The sequence below is a fragment of the Manacus candei genome, unplaced genomic scaffold (assembly GCF_025592945.1).
Source record: "Manacus candei isolate 608988 ecotype Guabito, Panama unplaced genomic scaffold, ASM2559294v1 h1tg000023l, whole genome shotgun sequence".
In the NCBI taxonomy this organism is placed as follows: Eukaryota; Metazoa; Chordata; class Aves; order Passeriformes; family Pipridae; genus Manacus; species Manacus candei.
Window position 1 is genome coordinate 530,742 of NW_026138071.1, and position 19,500 is coordinate 550,241.

At 44.7% G+C, this 19,500-nt stretch overlaps 1 long non-coding RNA gene across 1 annotated transcript in view; it reads left to right on the forward strand.

Moving 5' to 3' along the window:
- The window catches only part of LOC127470764 (uncharacterized), a 28,901-nt gene extending 27,904 nt beyond the window's left edge, over window positions 1–997 (forward strand). The window contains exon 3 of the long non-coding RNA XR_007904386.1: window positions 911–997. This is a non-coding gene — a long non-coding RNA (uncharacterized LOC127470764). The remainder of the gene's footprint in view (window positions 1–910) is intronic.
- Window positions 998–19,500: the final 18,503 nt, after the last annotated feature.

Genomic DNA, 19,500 nt, shown 5'->3' on the forward strand with positions numbered 1-19,500 from the left:
GCTGTCCATCAGATATATTGTATTAGCTGGCTTTGATTTCTATAATGAGTTTTATTAGTATAATTATGAGGAAGAAGAGTGGCATATAAAGAACTTATGAATAAGTTATTATGTGTGCACAACCAACATTTGGGATCTTCCAAGTCTTGCGGAGAAGTCAAAGTCTGAATGGATACAGACAATGAAATACTCCCAAAACATGATCCACGAAGACCTATTTCATAATACACAGCATCAACATTACCCATTGTTTTGTTTCACAGACATGAAATCATTCAATTTATGTAAACAAGAAATCTAAAGGGGTTTGAAAAAAAATTGTAAACAACAACATCAAGTTTTAATTTTTCTTTGACATTAAATTGATGGGGTATGAAAGGATCCTTCTTCAAATATGAGAACTGGTACTGTTTGTCCTTCTTTTCCACATATGAGAACATTCAGGCTAGGCCAGACAAGATACACTGAATTTGGAGAGCTGCAAGAGAGGACAGTTGATTTTTCCAGTAAAAATGGTGGAAAGTGACAGAAATGTAGGACCAAAGTGAAAGCCACTGAAATAACTGTTTATGAAGACTAAGAGAAAATAACAACAGGAATTGATGGAGTGAAATGCTGCAGAGCAAAGTAAAAGGGAACAAGCACTGCCTCAGCAGCTCCGGAGACATAACATTGGAGAAAATGTTCTGTAAGTCCAATACGTAAACATAGAAGTCTTTACAAAGTCTATTAAATAGTTAACTCCAGTTTGAAGCCTGAAGTGAGACAGCTGATCTTGAAAATGTTTCTTCTTTAACGAGACAGCCTCGGGACTACACCTGCCGATATCTGTAACTCTACCTATTCCTCCTCAAAGGTTTCACAGCACTGTCTTCTGCAAAGATAAGCTGTCCATCCTTCTGTCCCCCAGGTCTTCGAGCTGTGTGCAGACCATCCCTATCACACTGGTAGATTGGGAGACTCCAGAAAACTGAAGGCAGAAGCTTTAATGTCTAGGAGAAATTTAACTCCTATGCCAACATTTCCTGATAAAGAGTGTCCTCTTACCCAATTGTACCTCATTAAAGCAGTTTGACCAAATACTTCAGGTTTCCTCAGCTACCAGACAAAAGATCAGATCTGTTGTGTAGCTAAAGACTGGACCACACACCGCCATCCTTCAGCTTTTCAAATTGCACCACCAACAGCCAGTGCAGCACTTTCTGCATGAAATGTTATCGGCTAGGCCAGCACATCACACGCTCTTCACAAACTCTGGATAGATAAAAGAGTGATTGTCATAAAAAGTCTGGTTTTAGGGGAAAAATATATGAGCAATCAAGGCAAGGTCTGATAAATGACCTTGGTTCATTATGAGGTTCTATAGCAAAGGAAAAGGATGTAGCACACTTGCCATGCACAAGTAACAAGAACAACTGGATACTGTAAAAGCCCAAAATCTTTTCAGTGTCCCCTAGATAGTCCCACCTAAGCAAGGAAAGAGACCAGGTAAAAGTCCTCAATTAAGCTGCAAAACTGGCTAACCTCTCCTGGGTCTACCCTGATGACAAGTCCATCAACCACCCCTTCTGCCTGTGTCTACATATTCAACATCATGTTTCGCTGCCATAAGCTGATCACGTTCACTGTGGTGATAGCTGAGGGTGGGATGTCCAGTCTGACATTTAGCTCAGAAGAGACTTCGGCCTTGCTGGCCAAAAATGCCATATTGACCAAAGAAGAGTTCAGCACACAAGAGCAGCTCAGTGTCACCACTCAAGTTCACCTACTCTCTAGCTGCCAGGTTAAACTGTCAGTGTCAGAAAGAAACCAGACAGAGTCAAAAGCTATCCAATTATTTTGCTACAATCTTCTCAAAAGTCTTCCTTAAAGCTGAGAGTTTTCAAGGAGTCAAGAAAAGTTGGTTAGAAAGACTTTAACAACTGCTTCTTTCAAAGAACTGAAGTTGCTGGCAAGTTTTGGGTCCTGCATGATACCTGCACAGAGCTCAGAGGAGGCACAGCCTCAGTGTCCCAAGTATTGCCTGACCTGCAATACCTACAGTCTGAAATGGCAGTAAAAATTGCATTTGATCATCAAGAACTCATTCCACCTCCAGAAAGAAAGCAAAAACCAGTGTGGTGCTGAATGATTCTGTCAGGACAGTAATTGGAAAAATTCCCACAGTAAGAAAAGCTCAACTGTCACCGTGTGGGAAGAGCCTTGATGAGCCAGGTTGTTTACTGCTCACAACCGTTGAGCTATTCACGACTCCGCTGACACTGTGGTGAAGGGCACGGCAGCCGCTCTTGGCCTCGTTCCTAAGCACAACATATTGTTTCCAGAGTCCTTTGTGCTACTATCACTCCAATTAGGAGCTAGAGTGCCTTCACAAATGTTCTGTCCTCCCACTTTGTCAGACAGAGATGATCTGAATGCCATAAAAAGCTTTGAGAAGGGGAAAATCACAGAAGAGCGCATTTAGGGATCATAATGGCAATGAGTGGCAAGAACAGATGATTACAGAACTTCATAAATTTTAATCAAAATATCAAAAGAGTGTACTGTCAGTGCAAAGATATCCTTCTCCTAATGGGACAACCAACTAAAGCAGTAGCTTTATAACATCCTTTGATGCCCTAGGATAGCGGGACCCCCGGAGCTGACTGTTGTGTCCACAATAACTCATTAGTATTGAAATTCCTAATTCCCTTTATTGGATCTGAGTTTTGGCTTCTAAGATCTGACCCCTGAAGTGCCAGAAACTTCAGACTGCTTTTTGCTACACACTTCCTTGGGCACTTAACTCCACACTTTTACAAATACCACGTGCCTTTGCCACAGTGAAGGGAAAGGAATAACCCTCTATCTCGTAGCAAGATACTCTTGGTATCACTCAGGCAAAGACCTCTTGCACCAAATCATACTTCCCATAGCTGTTCTGTAACTGTGTGAAAATATGTCTATATTAGAGCTGAAAATTAAAGACAGGAGGACAGAGGTTACATCTTCTGCTTCTGGTCATGCATTTTATTCAAAATAGAATTTTGGGACATAGTCTTCAAGTGCCTGCCTAGAAATAAGTATCAGCACAAGCCCACCAGTCCAACCAGCCACTCAGTCCTTGCACATTATTTACTTCGGCTTCACATTTCTCAATCTACTGTCCTATACTCACATAGAAAGCCAAACGTTCTATGTGAGTATAGGACAGACTTCAAAAATTTGAAAAAGATATCAATTTACCTTCATCTTTTTTTTTTTTTTTACATATAAACCCTCAGTCCCCAGACAATGAAGGAATAAGGAACCAGATCCATATGTCCCTCAAAACCAGGACAAAGTAATGCACTTGGAAGAGAAGATGGGAAAGGGAAGAGTTAACTGGGTTTATAATTGTTTCCAGAGAGCAATTATTCAGTCCCTAAAAATGCTGGTAGAAGAACAAAATGGAAAATGAACATGGTCCCAGCAGACAAATGATTAATATTTAGGGAAGGACTATAGCAGTGTTTGATCCAAAAGAAATGGAAAAGAGCATTTTAATGAGATTGGTATTCAGACTGTACAAACTCATTAGATTTGGGCTTTACCTTCTCATAAAAAAATGAAGGATGTTTTGAAGACAGGGTTTTATGTTTGCACTCACTTTATCAGCACCAGTGTTTGTGAGCACACCCAAGCATCAGCAGCACTGGCAGCCTCGTGAAACCAAAGCAGAAACACAACCTGGAGCAAGAGTCAGGCAAATAACCAAGAACCAAACATGCAGCTGATTAATGCTGCCAGAGAATTTTTATAGAGAATGTTGTTTTTCTTTAATTTTCCTTTCCCTCTGCAGCTTTCCTCAGAGCAATATCTGTGAATAATCTCAGCTCCCCAGCTGATAGGGGTGCAGCTCCCTGAGCACAGCTAATATTGGCACGGTGACATTTTGGCTGTTTTCAGTGGACATGAGCAGGTGCAAAGCGGGACCCATGGGAGCAGCGCTGTCCATCCTTGCAAGGAGGACATGGAGGTGCCACGGAGAGTGCCTGGCTGCCCCACTGCCTGCCTTCAGCCAGGACCAGTGGCTCCTGCCGGCTCCTCGTACATCGACTTTCATGTTTAATAAAGTTGTGGACTCTTGGCTGCACCACAACACAGTTCCCAGTTTTATTTCCCAAGGGTTCATAGCAACCGTAACACACAGTAGTTATAATGTGTCATAAAATAAATATTAGCAAAAGCACACGCGAATCTCCCCCAGTTTGGAATTTACTTGGCATCAGGTGTCCCCTAATGTGCACCTCCAAAAGCCAAAGTTGCATGCTGCTAGAGGAGGTTTGTTTGTTTGCCTTAGTTTTGTTTTTCCCTCAGTCAGCTGGACTTATGCCACTGTCACAGCTAATAAAGGTAAGCACTGGTACAGCACTACCTCGCACGTTGCCCTAATCACATTGCTCTTGAAATTAAGTCTGTCAGCACTTCAGCTGTAAACCCGTATTGCAAGAGCTTAATAACTCCACTGTGAACAAAAGAAAATTACTTCTAGACTCAAATCTGGTGTGCCAGACTTCTGCCTATGGGGCCACATATTATTTGTTGCGGGGAATATAAACAGAGTGCCCAAAATGGTTTAATAGATCAAATACATGAACAGAAACACAACGCACATGTGCACGCACACACACACTGGCTTACATGCGCACACACACGTGATATATTTTACATATCCACCTATGCTGCTTGCATAGGAAGGAAATAAAATCATCAGGAGCTTCTGACTCCTTCCCATCAGTTTCCTCAGTTTTATACAAATCTCAGTCTCAACTTCTTTTTTGAGTGTTTTTTTCCTTTCCCAAAGAATAAATTTACACTCAACCACCACACAACACTCTGGTCTGAAGCTGAGGCAAGGTAAAACTCCATCCTAGAGCAGTAGCCATTGTTTTATATATCAAAATGTCCCATCTTTGAAGTTGAGTCTTAATAATGTCTTGCAGAAAAGCCCCAGGGCAGAGCCTTTCTCTGCCACAGATTTCTTGTACTACTTTGAGCAAATCATTTAGCTCTCCTATTCCTCAGCTCCATTGCTGAAAAATGGGAATAATTAAATTGCTCTACTTCATCAAACAGCTGTAATGATAAATACAGCAGAAAACGCTCTGAAATGCCTGTGATGAAGATTACCTGTTGGACAGAGTGATACAAGGCTAGAAAGGGGAGCCTTGTACCACTCTAAATTCATGGCATTTTGAAGTCCAGAAGTGCTGTTCTAAACAACCTTTAAAGTTTATTTTCATAAAAATACAGTTATCAAAATAGATTTTTCTATATAAATGCTACATTTTTCTTTTCTGTTTTCTGCCTTTTTTTTACTTTCTGTTAAATAATAATATATACTGCATCTGTGGTATGACATACAGCTTTGACGTCACAGTTTGGGGTGGCCATACTGGAGCTGATGGGGCTCCTATGATGCCTCTGAACAGCACCACTGAAGACATTTAGCTCTGTCAGGTCAAGATTATCCTTCCTTAAGACCCGCACTCCTGACTCAGATGCTAAGTCACATGAAATTTGTCCACCCTCATCAGGAGGGGCAGGAAATAACTGCCTGTGGCTTGTAGCACCCCACCACCAGGGTGTCCCCCTTCACCTTCATCCTCACCTCACCAGAGAGGCTCTGGTCCCAGAGCAGGAGGAAGGGGATGCATTGTGCAACAGCTCTGGGCTACAGACATGGAAGTTCACCCTGTCCCTTAGGTGGCTCGTGCACCAGAAAATAACACCCTCAGTGACCACAGCTGCGGGAGTAGCTGCAAGAGAACCTGGGAAGATGGCACTGCCAGAGGCAGAGGATTTCCCTGCAGAAAGGGCAGGTGAAGTTGGTAACGCTGCAGCTGACAACATGAACAAATGGAAGGAAGGGACAAGGGAAGGAAAATGGCCAGTGCTGGATTCAAAAGAAATTAAACATGAAATCAACACATGGCGTAGTTGAGTTCACAGGAGTGACCATCAAAAAAGGATGATCTGTCCTAGCAGTGAGCAGCCACCAGCTCAGATTTCAAACTATCCACCCTCTCACCTTCCCTTTGCCTCGCCTCCTTACTCATGAGGTCTCTTAACTGAATTCTGAGCCTAAGGAAAGCTCACAGCATATATCTTCCCTTTGCTCTGTACAATCTCTATCTCCCTCCATCATCAGCTCCCTTTGGGACCCCATGCAAAAAGCAATAATGTTGGGATCAACTGAAAAGGGTTCCCAGAGCTGCCTCGGCTCCATTTTGATCGGGAATGGCCACAGCAAAGCCACACAGTCTGATGGTGCCCGTGGACTGACGTGGCTGTATTTGCTGTGCTGGCCGTGTCCAGGGCACCAGCTGGGAAAGCCTGGGGTGGTGGGGTAGGGTCTCCCAGGCGCTGGCTCCTATGAGTCCTCCACCCATCAATCTTAGAGCAGTATGCCGTCATGGATAAATAGCAGCTGTTGCAGTAAGCTCATCAGATAACAGGCACATATATTAAAGTACCTTTAGCACACTTACTAAAACATATATTTAGCTAGGGAAAATAATCTCGCCCTGCCTATAAAAGTCAAAGTTTGCCTTTATAAATAACTCCTGGAACCCTGCACGCATCTCAGGAAATGGCGATGTTGTGCATGCTCAGCCTCCTGCCCTGAAAAGATCTCTGAATAAAATATAAACACACTGAAATATAAAGAACAACTTGGTGAAGATAATGAAATCTAGTGAAGCCAGTAATTTACTCTGTAAATCATATACCTACTTCTTCCTTGCAGTTGCCTGCCCTGATTTACATCATGAACCTTATTTCCGAGCTTCTCCCCGCCTTATTGCAAGCACGGGAGCACTGACTAGAGTGTCTGTGTGCCTTTGTGGCTGGTAAAAAGCCATTTATTTATACTTGCGAAATGTCCTGCTCTAAATATGCCATGTTAGCTTGATACACTTGTTATTTTTCCAGTCTTCTCTCAGGTCTTTCTGAGGAGGGAAGGAAAGGCAGGCAACAAATAATGCCTGTGTTGCACCTATTCCTGTCACAACAGCTGGGAATGGGTGCACACAGAACGAGTGCTGTGTTGGTGCTGGCTACAGGGAGCAGCCCATGGCACACCAAGTCTCCCTAGTCTCCCCACTGACCCCACAGTCTCCAGCACCATGTGGCCCTTTCGAATTTTATTCATGGCGTAAAACCTCTTCGTATTAGCATGCAAAGACTTTGAACTTTTGAGTTTTCTGAAACTGCCCAGAATATCTGGAAATAATTGGGTGCTATTGCCTCAATAACGCTGCCGTGTACACTTGAGCATATGGAAAACCAAAGTAGCACCGAACACTCAGGGGCAAGCAGCGAGCCCCACCGAGCTGCTGCACAGGGCTCAGCCTCAGCCTCATTCCTTATTCACATCTCTCCTTTAAGTCTAACCACTCCGAGGTGAGGCTGTGTCTCCATGAATTCGAGTGGATTGGTCTCCCAGTGTATGTATGTACATTAGGGAGGCATATTATGTGTACGTACTGCTCTGCCTGGCTCTACACAGGAATAGAGACTGCAGGGAAAAAATTAGATCTAGATGAGTCTTTATGATGTGTCCTCCTTCAGTATTAAGATCTCTTCAGGTTTTGTGTATGCGGTAATATTGCTCTCATTTTAAATTCTTCCAGTAATAATTTTAAGAGAAAATTCTTTGAGACGACTGCTGTTGATTTAAAACTAACGTTTAGCCTGTAATGGGTAATTGTATTATACTAAAAAAAGCTGCTGTAAAGTCAACCCCAGTCTGATTTTTAATTTACTGCATCATCAGCTACTTTTATGACACTATTTAATCTGCTGAAATAAAAGTATTGTTCTATGAATATCTCTAACATTCAAGAAAAATTGTTTTTAGTTCTTCTGATCTTGGGACTGAGGAGTTGTTAATTATTATATGAATAATTCCTGTGAATACATTTATTTATATTTGTTTTAATTGTCAAAATACTCAGAGAAGTAGCATGTTATGTTTCACTATGAGGTCACTTTTAACCCTTAAACAGGGAGAGAGAAAATGCCCATCGCAACTTCACAGGTAAGTTCACAAAGCACATTTTTCATTTCCATAAGGTAGGATGGGGAGGGAGAAAAATTCCCTTTATTTTTTTCCATAAGAACCTGCATCTCACTCGGGATGGTCATGCTCGCAGCTGCTCGCAGCACAGCAACTGCAGGGCTGCAAGAGCAACCAGGTCTGCTCTCGCCAGGAGCCTGGTTTGCATTTCCAAGACCCTTTCTCACAGGGGCCTGATCCTGCTCTCTCCTCCCTGGAGCTGCACTCCTGACAAATGCAACTGTGGCACGGCGGTAGGTTTGCCTCCTCCAGTATTAAGAAATCAGCCCCATAGGGCCTGTTTCAACCTTCCCCCCAGCACTGCTAGAAAGAACCCCACTGAATCAAGAGGCTTCCCACAGCCTCCACATGGGTAGAGACGAGGCTTGTGATCTACCTTTATATAAATCATAGAAAACAACTTTACAAAGAGGCATTTTTATGTTTTTCTTGCTTATTAACTTCCTGCCGAAATAACATGCGTCAAGGTCATGCAAAATAGCTTTCTGTCTATATCCAGCATCAGTGACCTTCTCAAAACAATACACCACCAGATTAAAACAGCATCAAAAATACTGTGTTGCTCCTTTTCAGATGAAAAAGAAATCTTCATTAGAAAAAAAAAATCTGTCACAACAAATGATGTGCGCTGGTAAAAAAAAAAGGGATTTTTTTTTTATTTGTTACTCTTTTTAATAAACAGCAGGCTCTTGTAAAGATTACCTGGGAGATAAATGAGTTTGTTGGAAACAGAAAGTCTCAGGGTGTAACCAAAAATGTGTATCTGTGGCATGTGAGTTGCTGATTTTCAATGTTACTAGTGTATTTATATTGTAGGTTTAGGTTTATTTACCCTGATAAATACTTGATTACCTGTCTGCGACAACTTGGGGAGAAGGCTGTTATCAAATCTATTATAATATGATCCAGTAATGGTTACAACAAAAAGTAAGGTAAAACAAATAATTCTTAATGCTGTGCAACCACCTATTATTTTATCCAAACAACTTCTGTTATCTCCTTATGGTCGAATGCCTATTCCCTAGAAAGAGAGAAGAAGTCTCTTTTTACCTCAATAATTAGCTTGTTTGAAAGCTCCCACAAATTCTTCATATCATAAATTTTGCATTGCTTCATGCACAATAATGCACATAAAATTAAATAAACAATTTAATTAATTTAATTAAAATTAAATATTAAACATATTGTGTATAAGAAGCCCATGTCTGTGATTTAATTGGGCAGGAGTACCCAAAGCAGTTTGGGTAACAGTGAAAAATAATTAAAAACAACAAGTACGGTAGCCTCTGGGTACGAAGAGTAGTTGGAGCTTTCTCCTGAGAAAGGTTTATTTAATTAAAACTAAACTAATCTTTGGAAAACACTTGATAAGCATTTCATAATACAAATCATAATCCAAAAATGAAGCTTCTACATGATACTGGAAAATAATATTAAATAATTCAATTCTGCCATGAGCTACTTTCCCAGTACGCACAGAATAATTCAGCAGACAGCATGTTCACCACCTTTAAATTTTCAGTAACATTTAGTTCATCTAGATAAATATTAGTAAATTATATGAAGGTATAATGGATCCGTAAGTGATAAGGCTGAGAATTAACGCTTTATTTAGGCTGTTTATTGCTTCTTGTAGATATTATGCCAGACGAGGAAAACACAGCTAACTTACAGGGCAAGCTGTGTCTGCGTTGGCAGGTGAGCTGTTTGGTTGCGTTCGCATTTTCTAACCTATTCTTTGACACCTTTCATTCATAATAGAGAATATTATTTCCAGGATTCCATATAACTGGAGGAGGAATAGATTATTTATAGGATGGTGTCTCTATCTATACTTCATGTTGCCAAATGCTAGTATTTCTATACTGCCCGGTGATAATTTCAGCTCCCTGAAAAACTTGGATCCTGCCCAAGATCGCAAACTATCCGCCCGGACATCAAACAGTCTGCCTTGCACAACCGCTCACAAGCTGGATTGCAAATGCTGACAGGCTTTATAGGTCATTTCAAAAACAAATGCTTCATTTTAACACCTTAGACTGCAGCAGCTCCTACAACAAGCTGCTGATGCCAACTGGCTTTTTCAAAAGTGAATGTATCCAAAGAGATCCTAATTGACACTTTCAGGCAAGTGCCCAGCATAACTGAATATTACTCAGGTTTCTGGAGAGCAGTTTTAAAGTGACCATATAATTTAAGTGACCTTTGAATATAATTTAAAATGCTACTGTAAAGCTCAGTTCCTCTCCCACTGAATGGGTCCCATCAATGGGGAAACTCCCATTGATGTTAATGAGGGCAGGAGCGGGTACTTCCCCACTGGCTCCCATTGAATTATCCAGGTTGCTTTTTTTTTGTGGGAGCTTTTTTTGATACATTCCTGCGAAGATCCTGTTAACTGACTTGGAGTTACTTTGGTTCATATCTTACCCACAGCTTTTTAGCAGAGAACCCGGTGATTTAGCAGAGATTTCTGTCGCACAGAGGTACAATAGGGCCCTTTACAGGGTGTGGGAATTTCCCGCATGTTGATTAACCTCATACTGTAAAAGACTGTAGGCCAAATCCTTCAGTCCTCATGCAGACAAAAGTCCACATTGACTTATCCGAAATCTGCCTGCAAATGCTCATTAAAGTCAATGGCATTTTGCTTCGGTGAGGGCTGGGGATTTGGCCCACTGGTTGTCTTTGCAATTGGGCATCGCCAGGAGAAGGGGATTACCACAACACCCAGCCTACACCACGGTCTGGCTTGCCCTAGACCTTGGGCACTACCTTCCCTTCAGCCCCAAAAACTCATGGCCAAACCCCGCTGTCGGTGCCAGCCCTGTGCTCCACTGTGTGGTGCTGAGCGATGCCAAACATCACCCCTTGGGCCACCACTCTGATGGCCAGCTGGGGCCACCCCAGGGAGCCCTGACACTTGACTTGCCCCACGGGGCAGGCAGAGAGCAGGTAGGTATTAGCCACCAACCCACAAGGCTCCTGTCCTCCCCACTGTAGCTGCTAGTGAAAAGCAGTCTGGCTTACATGCCCTCTGGGACAAGGTAGTCAGTAGTTTAGAACCACCTTGGAGGAGGATACATCTATCCAGAAAATAATAGAAATATAACAAAAAAAAAAGGGTGGGCCGGTTTCTATTTTTTTGTTTTAGCTGTATCATAGCTCAGACCTTCCTTGCCATTGTTGTTCAATATTTACTGATCGAAAATATAGACTACCTACGAGTCACAGCATTTGCCAGAAAGAACGATTATCATCAGAAAGAAATGGGCATTAAAAGAATAGCTCTTCCATTTCCAGATTATAAAACAGACATTCAGAAGAACAAACAGAGCAGAGAAGAAATGATGGTCATTTGCAAGTAAAATATTACTAAACAATAAAACATTGGATTAACTGTTTCATGTATTTATTGTGAAAGAATATATAGAACTTTACATGAGAAACTATCAGTACAAGTAAGAAACAATGCAGTCTTTTAAACAGCTTGCTTTTAAGTTTAATGCTTCCGCACGTAGAGCACACAAGCTCGCTCCCACTGAAGCCTATGCAACAGCTCCTGTTCAGTTCAAAGGGGTCAGGATTGGGCCCTGAGGTTTTGAACTTTTCTTCTGTAATGTCCCTTTCGCTAACATTTCAGCACCCTTGGTCTCAGGAACCTTCATGCGCTTGGGATGTATTTATGGTGTGGAATGAGCGATTTGGCAAAGAGGAACCACAAAATGTAATTGGGGGGGGCTAGTCCTGAAAAATGTGGAGGCACTTTTTCTTTCTACATACATTTAAAAAGAAAAGGAGGGGACAGGGGGGCAGGATAAAGGAAAAAAAGCAGGCACATATTGAGTCCAGTCCTGCATTTGAGTGAAGCAAACCATTGAGCACAGTAGCGAGGGCTGACTGGACCGGACAAAACCTGACTCCATTTATTGTCTTTTGTTGTGGTGTGCCAGGCATGCAGGAGCTGTAGTTATTCTGAATTAGGGCTGGCTCTGGGGATGGCTTTGTACTCCCAGGACCTGTGGATTGCTGAAAATTGGTGCAGCTCTTATCTCTGGATTTAGAGACTTTTCTTCCTTCTAGGGCTATTCAATATAGTCATGTTACAATTTCTGTAACTCTCTGGCAATTAATTTTGTGAGTTTGTAATTAGTTTGCTACTCTTACATAAACTTAAATTGCATTAATTTTATACTCTTTTATCCAAAATGCAGTTCAAAAGAAGGATTTCTGACAAATTTGATATGCAGGTCTATTCTAATACTTGATTTGGTTTACCCAGAAATCATTCTAAACCATTTGCCATTCAATGCATGCTCTAACACTGAAAAAAATTAGAACCAAGTTAATTCTATTATTTAACTACATATTAAAGAGCTACTGAAATTCCAACACAACCATATTAATCCTTTCTTTTTATCCAACTGACCAAAAACTATTTAACACACAAACATTTTCCCAGGTCTTCTTCTAAAGGAAGGAATCTTTGCAGAAATAGAAACATAAAAATAATTGCAGTGGTAGAGTTGATTACTGCTTTCTTAGCAAATACAATAAATGCCTATTGAGATACTTAAAGCACCAGCAGAGATGCATAAGATAAGAACAGAGAAGTTTAGGGCTGGATTAGTGCAACCTTTACTCTGTGTGATGCAAAGGGTTGGGTCAGATGTCTCAAGAAATTGTCTCCAAGTCCATCTTCTTTCATTCTATGCACAGGAAAGAGGCATATTTATTTTTAGTGCTTGAGCTCTCCCTTCAAGTCCACTCCATCCAAATGAAATAAAACTCTAAGACTCTTTTGAATTGCTTGCAAACAGATCCTGAAGCCCTGATTTACTTTCAGCTCCATACACACAAAATTCCTGGTGATTTCAAGGGTGATTTTGCCAGACATACAACAATGATAAGTTCGATTCTCAGAATCACTACTGCTATAAGTGTGGATTTAGGAAGAATCCAAAACAAAGGAGTCTTTAAAAAAAAAAAAAAACACACACAAAACCACAAACTGAATTGGGGCCCTAATATGTAGTACTAACAATAATGATGTCATTCATGTTCAGTCACGTACATGTTGTCATAAATCATTTTTAATAATTTATTGGATATAAAGAAGAGCTTGAAGTGTGACAAGCTGCTGTAATTTTAAATAAAGCTTACAAGTAACTTTTCAAGCTCAGGGTAGTGAAACACACTGACTGAGCAATGCGTATCAAAGTACAAAAATCCACAGCAGACATACAAAGCCTTCCTGAAAGGCAGAAGCATGGTCTGGGTGCTGCATTCTCATTTTCACTCAGCATCACCACCATAGGGACTTATCTGGAGCTGGTGTAAACCAGCATACAAGGGAAGAGAACCCATACTGCCTTCATTCATCTTGTCATACAACAGTGCAACCAACAGGGCTAAATTACTTTAAGCCAGCTCTTCATTCAGGACACTGCCTTCAAACCAATTCTGTGATGGATTTAGGAAGCAGCAAGGGGAGCACCCAGGAATTTCAGGCAGTGGTCAAGAGTTAGTGGATTAAAGAGGATCTGTAGGATCCTGAAGCTTTCTACAGCACCCTGATTTTCACTCTTTTGGGGAAAAACCTTTCATCCTTGGTACTAAACTCCCTGGGAAGTCAGAACTTATCCCTGACTTGTGACTGACTACACTGCACAACCAGCTTACAAGGGTTCAGCATTCCCACTGGAATCAGAGCTCAGGATTGACTTCAGGTGGGAGTCTGTGAACTGTAATTGTACCTTCAGCTGGATGTTCAAAAGGCTACAATATGCAAGGCAAAGAGGAATGCTCTCCTTTCTGCTGGCATTGCTATACGCCTGTTATTTTTGCCAAGATTTATCCTATCTATAGCAATATTCAGGCCACTAATCTATTGTTGTAGCTCAGGCTGAGCTGATGCTCATTTTTAAATTAAGCCTCAGGTGAAAGCTGCAAATCCACACATGCACATGATTTGTCTGTGCTTGCAATCCTGCACGCAGGCACCTTAGCACAGTGCAACTCCCCTGACCTCTGGTTGGTGGGGTTTTATTCCTGACAGGCTAGATGTGAATAAAATCATATGGAGCTGTGTTTTTACAGTTCAGCCTTCTGAGTCCCATCCTGCTGCCATTGAAATCAATGGCAAAACTCCCAACTTCCCTAGTCATATCAGATTAGCTTTGTTCCACGGACTGAAACAATCTAATAGATACCAGGTGTCCTCCATAGAGCTTGTGTGGTCTGCAAGTAAGTGGAACATATTTTAAAAAGTCAAATATGAAACAGCTACATCACAGAACCTGTAATAACCTCAAACTGATATTATTATCTATGGAGGACATAATCAGTACCTAAAATGTGACTCATTATATATTTATATAATACCTCCTATAACAGACATGTTCTGGGGTAAACTCAGCTGCATGTTAAACCACTATGAAAATGGATCCATATTTATGTTCATTTCCACAAGAAAGCAAGGGTCTCGAGTGTTTTTACTTAAGAGAGGGAGCCTCAAACAACCTTATATTAATCCAGAAATTCACTTTAAATATATGACCCTGCATGTAAAGAGACCTATAGAAGTTAAAGGCTGCAAGTGAAGCCTCTAGGCTGCTGCTCTAACATTTAGCTTCTTTCTTGCTCCAAGCTATAAACCTCCACTGTGAAATTCTCTACCTGCTTTTCCACAGTCATAGTGCCTCACCAGCTCCTCCAGCAGCATGGAGATTGCACAGTGCTATAAATGTCCAGACCTGGGCTACACCAAGGGATCTGTCACTGTGCAGTGGGTGTAGCTCAAAAATGTGCAAGGAATTTCCTTGTGCAGTGCCCTGGTGTGTAGGTGGCCCAGGATCCTTCCCCAGCTCAGGTGAAAATCTCAGCACCCTGCTCTGCACCAACACAGACAGAAAGAAATCGCTCTGCCCACTCCAAGGCCTCACCCTGATTCACCTGTAGATAGGAACCTCAGTGCAGCTTCTCCTTATTTTGCTCAAGGGAGGACCCAAATTTCCAGCTCAGGACCCATCACACTGGTACAGCCAGGTTAATAACCCAGAAACACACAAATGGGGTGATCCCAAGGAAAAATTCAGCACTTTCTGGGGAACAACAAAAAAAATATTGATCATTTTTCCAATCCAACTAAAGGTCCTCAAATGTGCCAAGGTCTACTCTGGTTCCTTAGAGAGAAGGACCACTGGGGCTGGCTTTTGAGGCTGTTTGCATGCAGGTGCTCAAGTCTTCTGCTCTGCTTTTACCTTGCAATTCCATGTCTTGGAGGCAGATTCTATGGATGTTCCTTGTTACAAAGTTGGCCCAGGGCTCCTGTGAGCAGCACTAGCATCTGATGGATGGGGAGCTGGAATCAGGAGACTTCAGTACACCTTCCCCCTCACTTTCTGCTGGGGAAATAGGAGCAAGCCTCACATCTTGCAAGCCTTCCTCTTCCAAACAAACAGCTGACCATTGTCTCCTAAGGGCTGATGGTCAGTATGGGCTTGCCCCCAGCCTGGCCTAATGGGAAGCACCTTCTCAGCTGGGGTCTGGGTACTGCTGCAGCAGCCCACAGGAGGAGAGCACTGCAACAGAGGTGTGATACTCCCAGGCAATATTTTAGGCAGCTGAAGCTGCTAGTGGAAAGGTCCAAACTGACCACTGCAGCAAAACTGCTGCAGGAGTCAGTGCCCAGCTCCTGAAGCAAAAGGGTTCACATTTAATTACTTTTTTTTTAAAGCTGCACCAGGGCATCAGGAAAACATCAAACCCCATTAAAAGGCACGATCCAATTAGTATTTCATTTGTGCCTGAATATCTTGTGCTATCTCTTGTCTTATCTTTTACCCGTCACGCTCTTTCATTATGGTCTCCTTAAGAGGCTTAAATACTTGTACTTTTCCAATAAAGATCTTGGAAAATACATTCAAGGGTAGCTTATTTTAACATTCATCATATTTAACAAGACTTTTACCAGAGCGGAGAGAACGCGTAACTAATTGTTGGAAGATCTGGTCAAGTTTATTGTGATGGGTAACTGTCGGGCAATTATGATTTATTTATTCAGAGGGAGATAAGGCACTCATTGTTCTCTGGGAAAAAAAATGGGGGCTGATCTTAAAGTTAATATTATTTCCCATGCCTTCCTCAATCTTTTTATAACCGAAGGAACTCACCAGACCATGGTCCTCATTGGCTCCATTCACTCCAGATTTTAGGGCTTAAGCATAACCTTTCCCCAGCCTGGCTCCTGGGCCCAGTAAGGCCGTGCAGGTGCGGCTCCTCCTCCACCTATTTCTTAAAAGGTCTGTTGGCATGAGGGGCCACCTGAGAGCACGGATGCCCCCACAGGGTCCCCAAGCCTCGCTCCCCGCCGCGGGGAGCCTGCGGTGGACAGGGGCAGGATAAGAAGTGGGGTGTCTTTTTCCTCTGGCAATCAAAGAAAGGAAGAGGAAATAAAAATGCCCCGTTACTGCCACCGTTCCTCGAGCCCCTGCGACGCTTTCTCGAGTCTCCTCGCAAATGGAGGCGCCGGGCAGTGGGTGGGGAGCATCTCCATCGGCAGTGGGAAGGACGGTGGACAGGAACCGACCCCATTACAAGCACATCCCTTTCCCACACCCCACCCGCGCCGAGGAAGAGAAGTGTCCGTGGTATCCCGGCAGCGCCCGGCGTCGGGACTGCTTTTACTTCTGGCGTGACACTGCTGATCCCAGAGCTCGGTGGAGCACCAAAAAAGAGGGTGAGAATGATTTAAAAAAAAAAAAAAAAAAAAAAGGAAAAAAAAAACCCAACACCAAAAAGTGCCCTAGCCCGCCTGTGCCCCCGCATCGCCCCGGTGCAGCTACTCCTTCCCATGCCCGAGCAGACCCCTGCGGCAGAGCCTGAGGGTAGAACGGGGCTGTGCCCAGTGTCCACCCCCACGAGTCCCGCGGAGCCCCCACAGCTGCACCGCCGGCACCGGCATCGCCCTGGCCAAGGGCCGCACCGGGTTGGGTTCGGCAGCCCCGAGCCTCCTCAACCCGCCCCCGATGGCTCTGCTGCTGCCGCAGCTACCAAAGTTTTTATTCTCATCCTCGTTATCTCAAACTGATCAAGTGACCACGAACAAAAAAACCAAACACTTTTAATGTAAAGTTTGCTCACCTGGTGTAGTAACGATCAGTTCTCAGAGCAAAGGACTTCTGCTTCCAGCAAAGTCTTGTTCTCCGACTTACTCAGCCGGAAGAGCACCATTAGCTACTTTACATACACTTTTTTAAGTCTGTTTCAAAGGCATTTGATGTAGAGCATAAAGATGCACCTTGCGCGCTGCTGTCAACAGCCAGCCTCAGGCTGGGGCTTGGGCGCTACATATCCAACTCCCTAACAGAAGAAAAGTCTTTCTTTTTTTTAAAACTCAAAATTTATTACCCTTTTCTCAAAGTTTCAGCCCTTGGCCATTCGGCAAAGCTTTTGCCAAACGGTTTTAGATCTAATCGGAAACCGTTTGAGTTGCGTTTTGATCCGACCGCCACTCTGCGTTTATTTCTTGTAAGACAAAATAAAAGTTAAATCGAACCGGTGTCGCCGACAAGCAGTCGGAGCCCCGGAGCTGGGAGGTGCTTTGGGCCGTGCCCCCTGTTGCCAAGGACCCTCTCCGGGCGTGGCGGGAGCTTCCCGCCGGGACCGCTCGCCGTCTCCCCCCAGGTCTCCTCCGGCGGCCTAGGGGTGGGAGGGTGACTGTGGCAGAGGCGGTCCCTACAGCCCCCCAAGCCGCGACGGGCTCCGGACAAATGGTCGGCGAGCAGAGCTCCCACCTCCGCTCAGTCACTTGTTAGCGCTGCCTAGGACCTTACCCGACGGGGAGGGAGAAGTGAGTGCTTGATAATGTTGATAATGTTCACTGTAAACCACTTTGGTATTCACTCGCTTAATTCTGGCGTGGCCTCGAGCACCGCAGGGAGGTACGGAGGGAGCTCGGGGCCGGGGCCAGACCCCCGAGGCCTCCCCCCGACGCCGCCTTCCGGCTCCCAGCGCCCTTCGTCGGAGTGGACGCGGCGCTCCGTGCCCGGGGGCAGCGCATCTCCCCCCGGCCCGAGCCGAGGTGAGGGCCCCCCGCACCCACGGCCCTCCAGGCAGAGGGGAGGGAAGCGAAGACCTCTTGTAAAGCTCCCAGCCGTCGGAGCCCGCAAGATAAACATCATTAGAAATCATTGTAATTGGGATTGTGAAATCTGACCTCTGACCCGCCGGGCTACGTGTCACAACCGTGTCTGCTTTGATTCCTCGAAAGGCGGCACAAAGGAACAAGCTCCATGACAGGAGGCAGCGGGATCTGCGTCCCAGCCCGCGGGGACCGACGAGGGGGGGACCACGCGTGGCCTTCCCCTCCTCCCCCGCGCCTCATTTGCATATGCAAAGCAGCAGACCGCCGGGCCGCCCCCGCCCCGGGAGTGGTCGTCAGGCCGGGGCAGGGGTCGTGGAAGCAAGTTGTGTCCGACCCTCGGGCTGCTTTCGACGGAGAAATGAGCGTCGGTGCGTCCTTCCACCAGCGGAGGGAGGACGAGGGGGCACCTGGTGGGTGTTTGATATTCACGTACCACAAGCGCGTCTGCCTCCCGGGGGTCAGGGTGTAGGGGAGCAGACCCACATGGCAGGGAGGAAGGGGAAGAAACCGCATTTCCTTCAGGGCTTTTTCACCTGGGCTAGTGGGTGCTACTCCTGGGCCTTGGGCTCCCCAGTGCCATCCACACATCCAGTCCCCAGCTCTGCTTTCCAGCCAGGGGGCCTGGTGCGTGTCCCCCACCTCCCACCACTCCACACACACCTGATCCCTCTCCTACACAGAGGGTGTTGTGCCTTCTGCTCTTATTTCTTGGCTCAGGGTGGTGCTGAGCCCCGGGTGGAGGCCTCCCCTCGACGGCTGTTGGCCAGAGAGGATCCCTGCGGGGCTGTCGGCCCCCAGCACACATGGGGGACCAGGGTCACTCATGGAGCCAGCGAGGGCAGACCTGAACCACGCCGGCCTGCGCCGATTCCCTCATATGCCCCGCTCAGCTGCCCTCAATGTGAAATCCTAACAGCATAATTATATTAAAAAGCCTGATTTGTTTAAATAATCCTCTTTAGGCTCCCTTTAATCTGCCCTATATTTCTCCCATCGTCTTCATTCCTGACTTGTCCAGCTCAGCTGAGCTTGGCTGGACACCCTGCAGCTGAGGAAACTCCTCTTCATCTTCCTTCTTCTCCAGAGCCCCCCAGCCTGTGAGCCCTCCTATGCCCAGGAGCCGGGTCTGGGCTGCAGGTAGGCAGCAGGTCCCGGGGTCTGTTGGTAGGGCAAGGGGGTGGCAGGAGGGGCCAACAGCCCTGCTTGACCCAGCACCGAGAGCGAGCCAGCATCACCTGTGTCCCGCGGACAG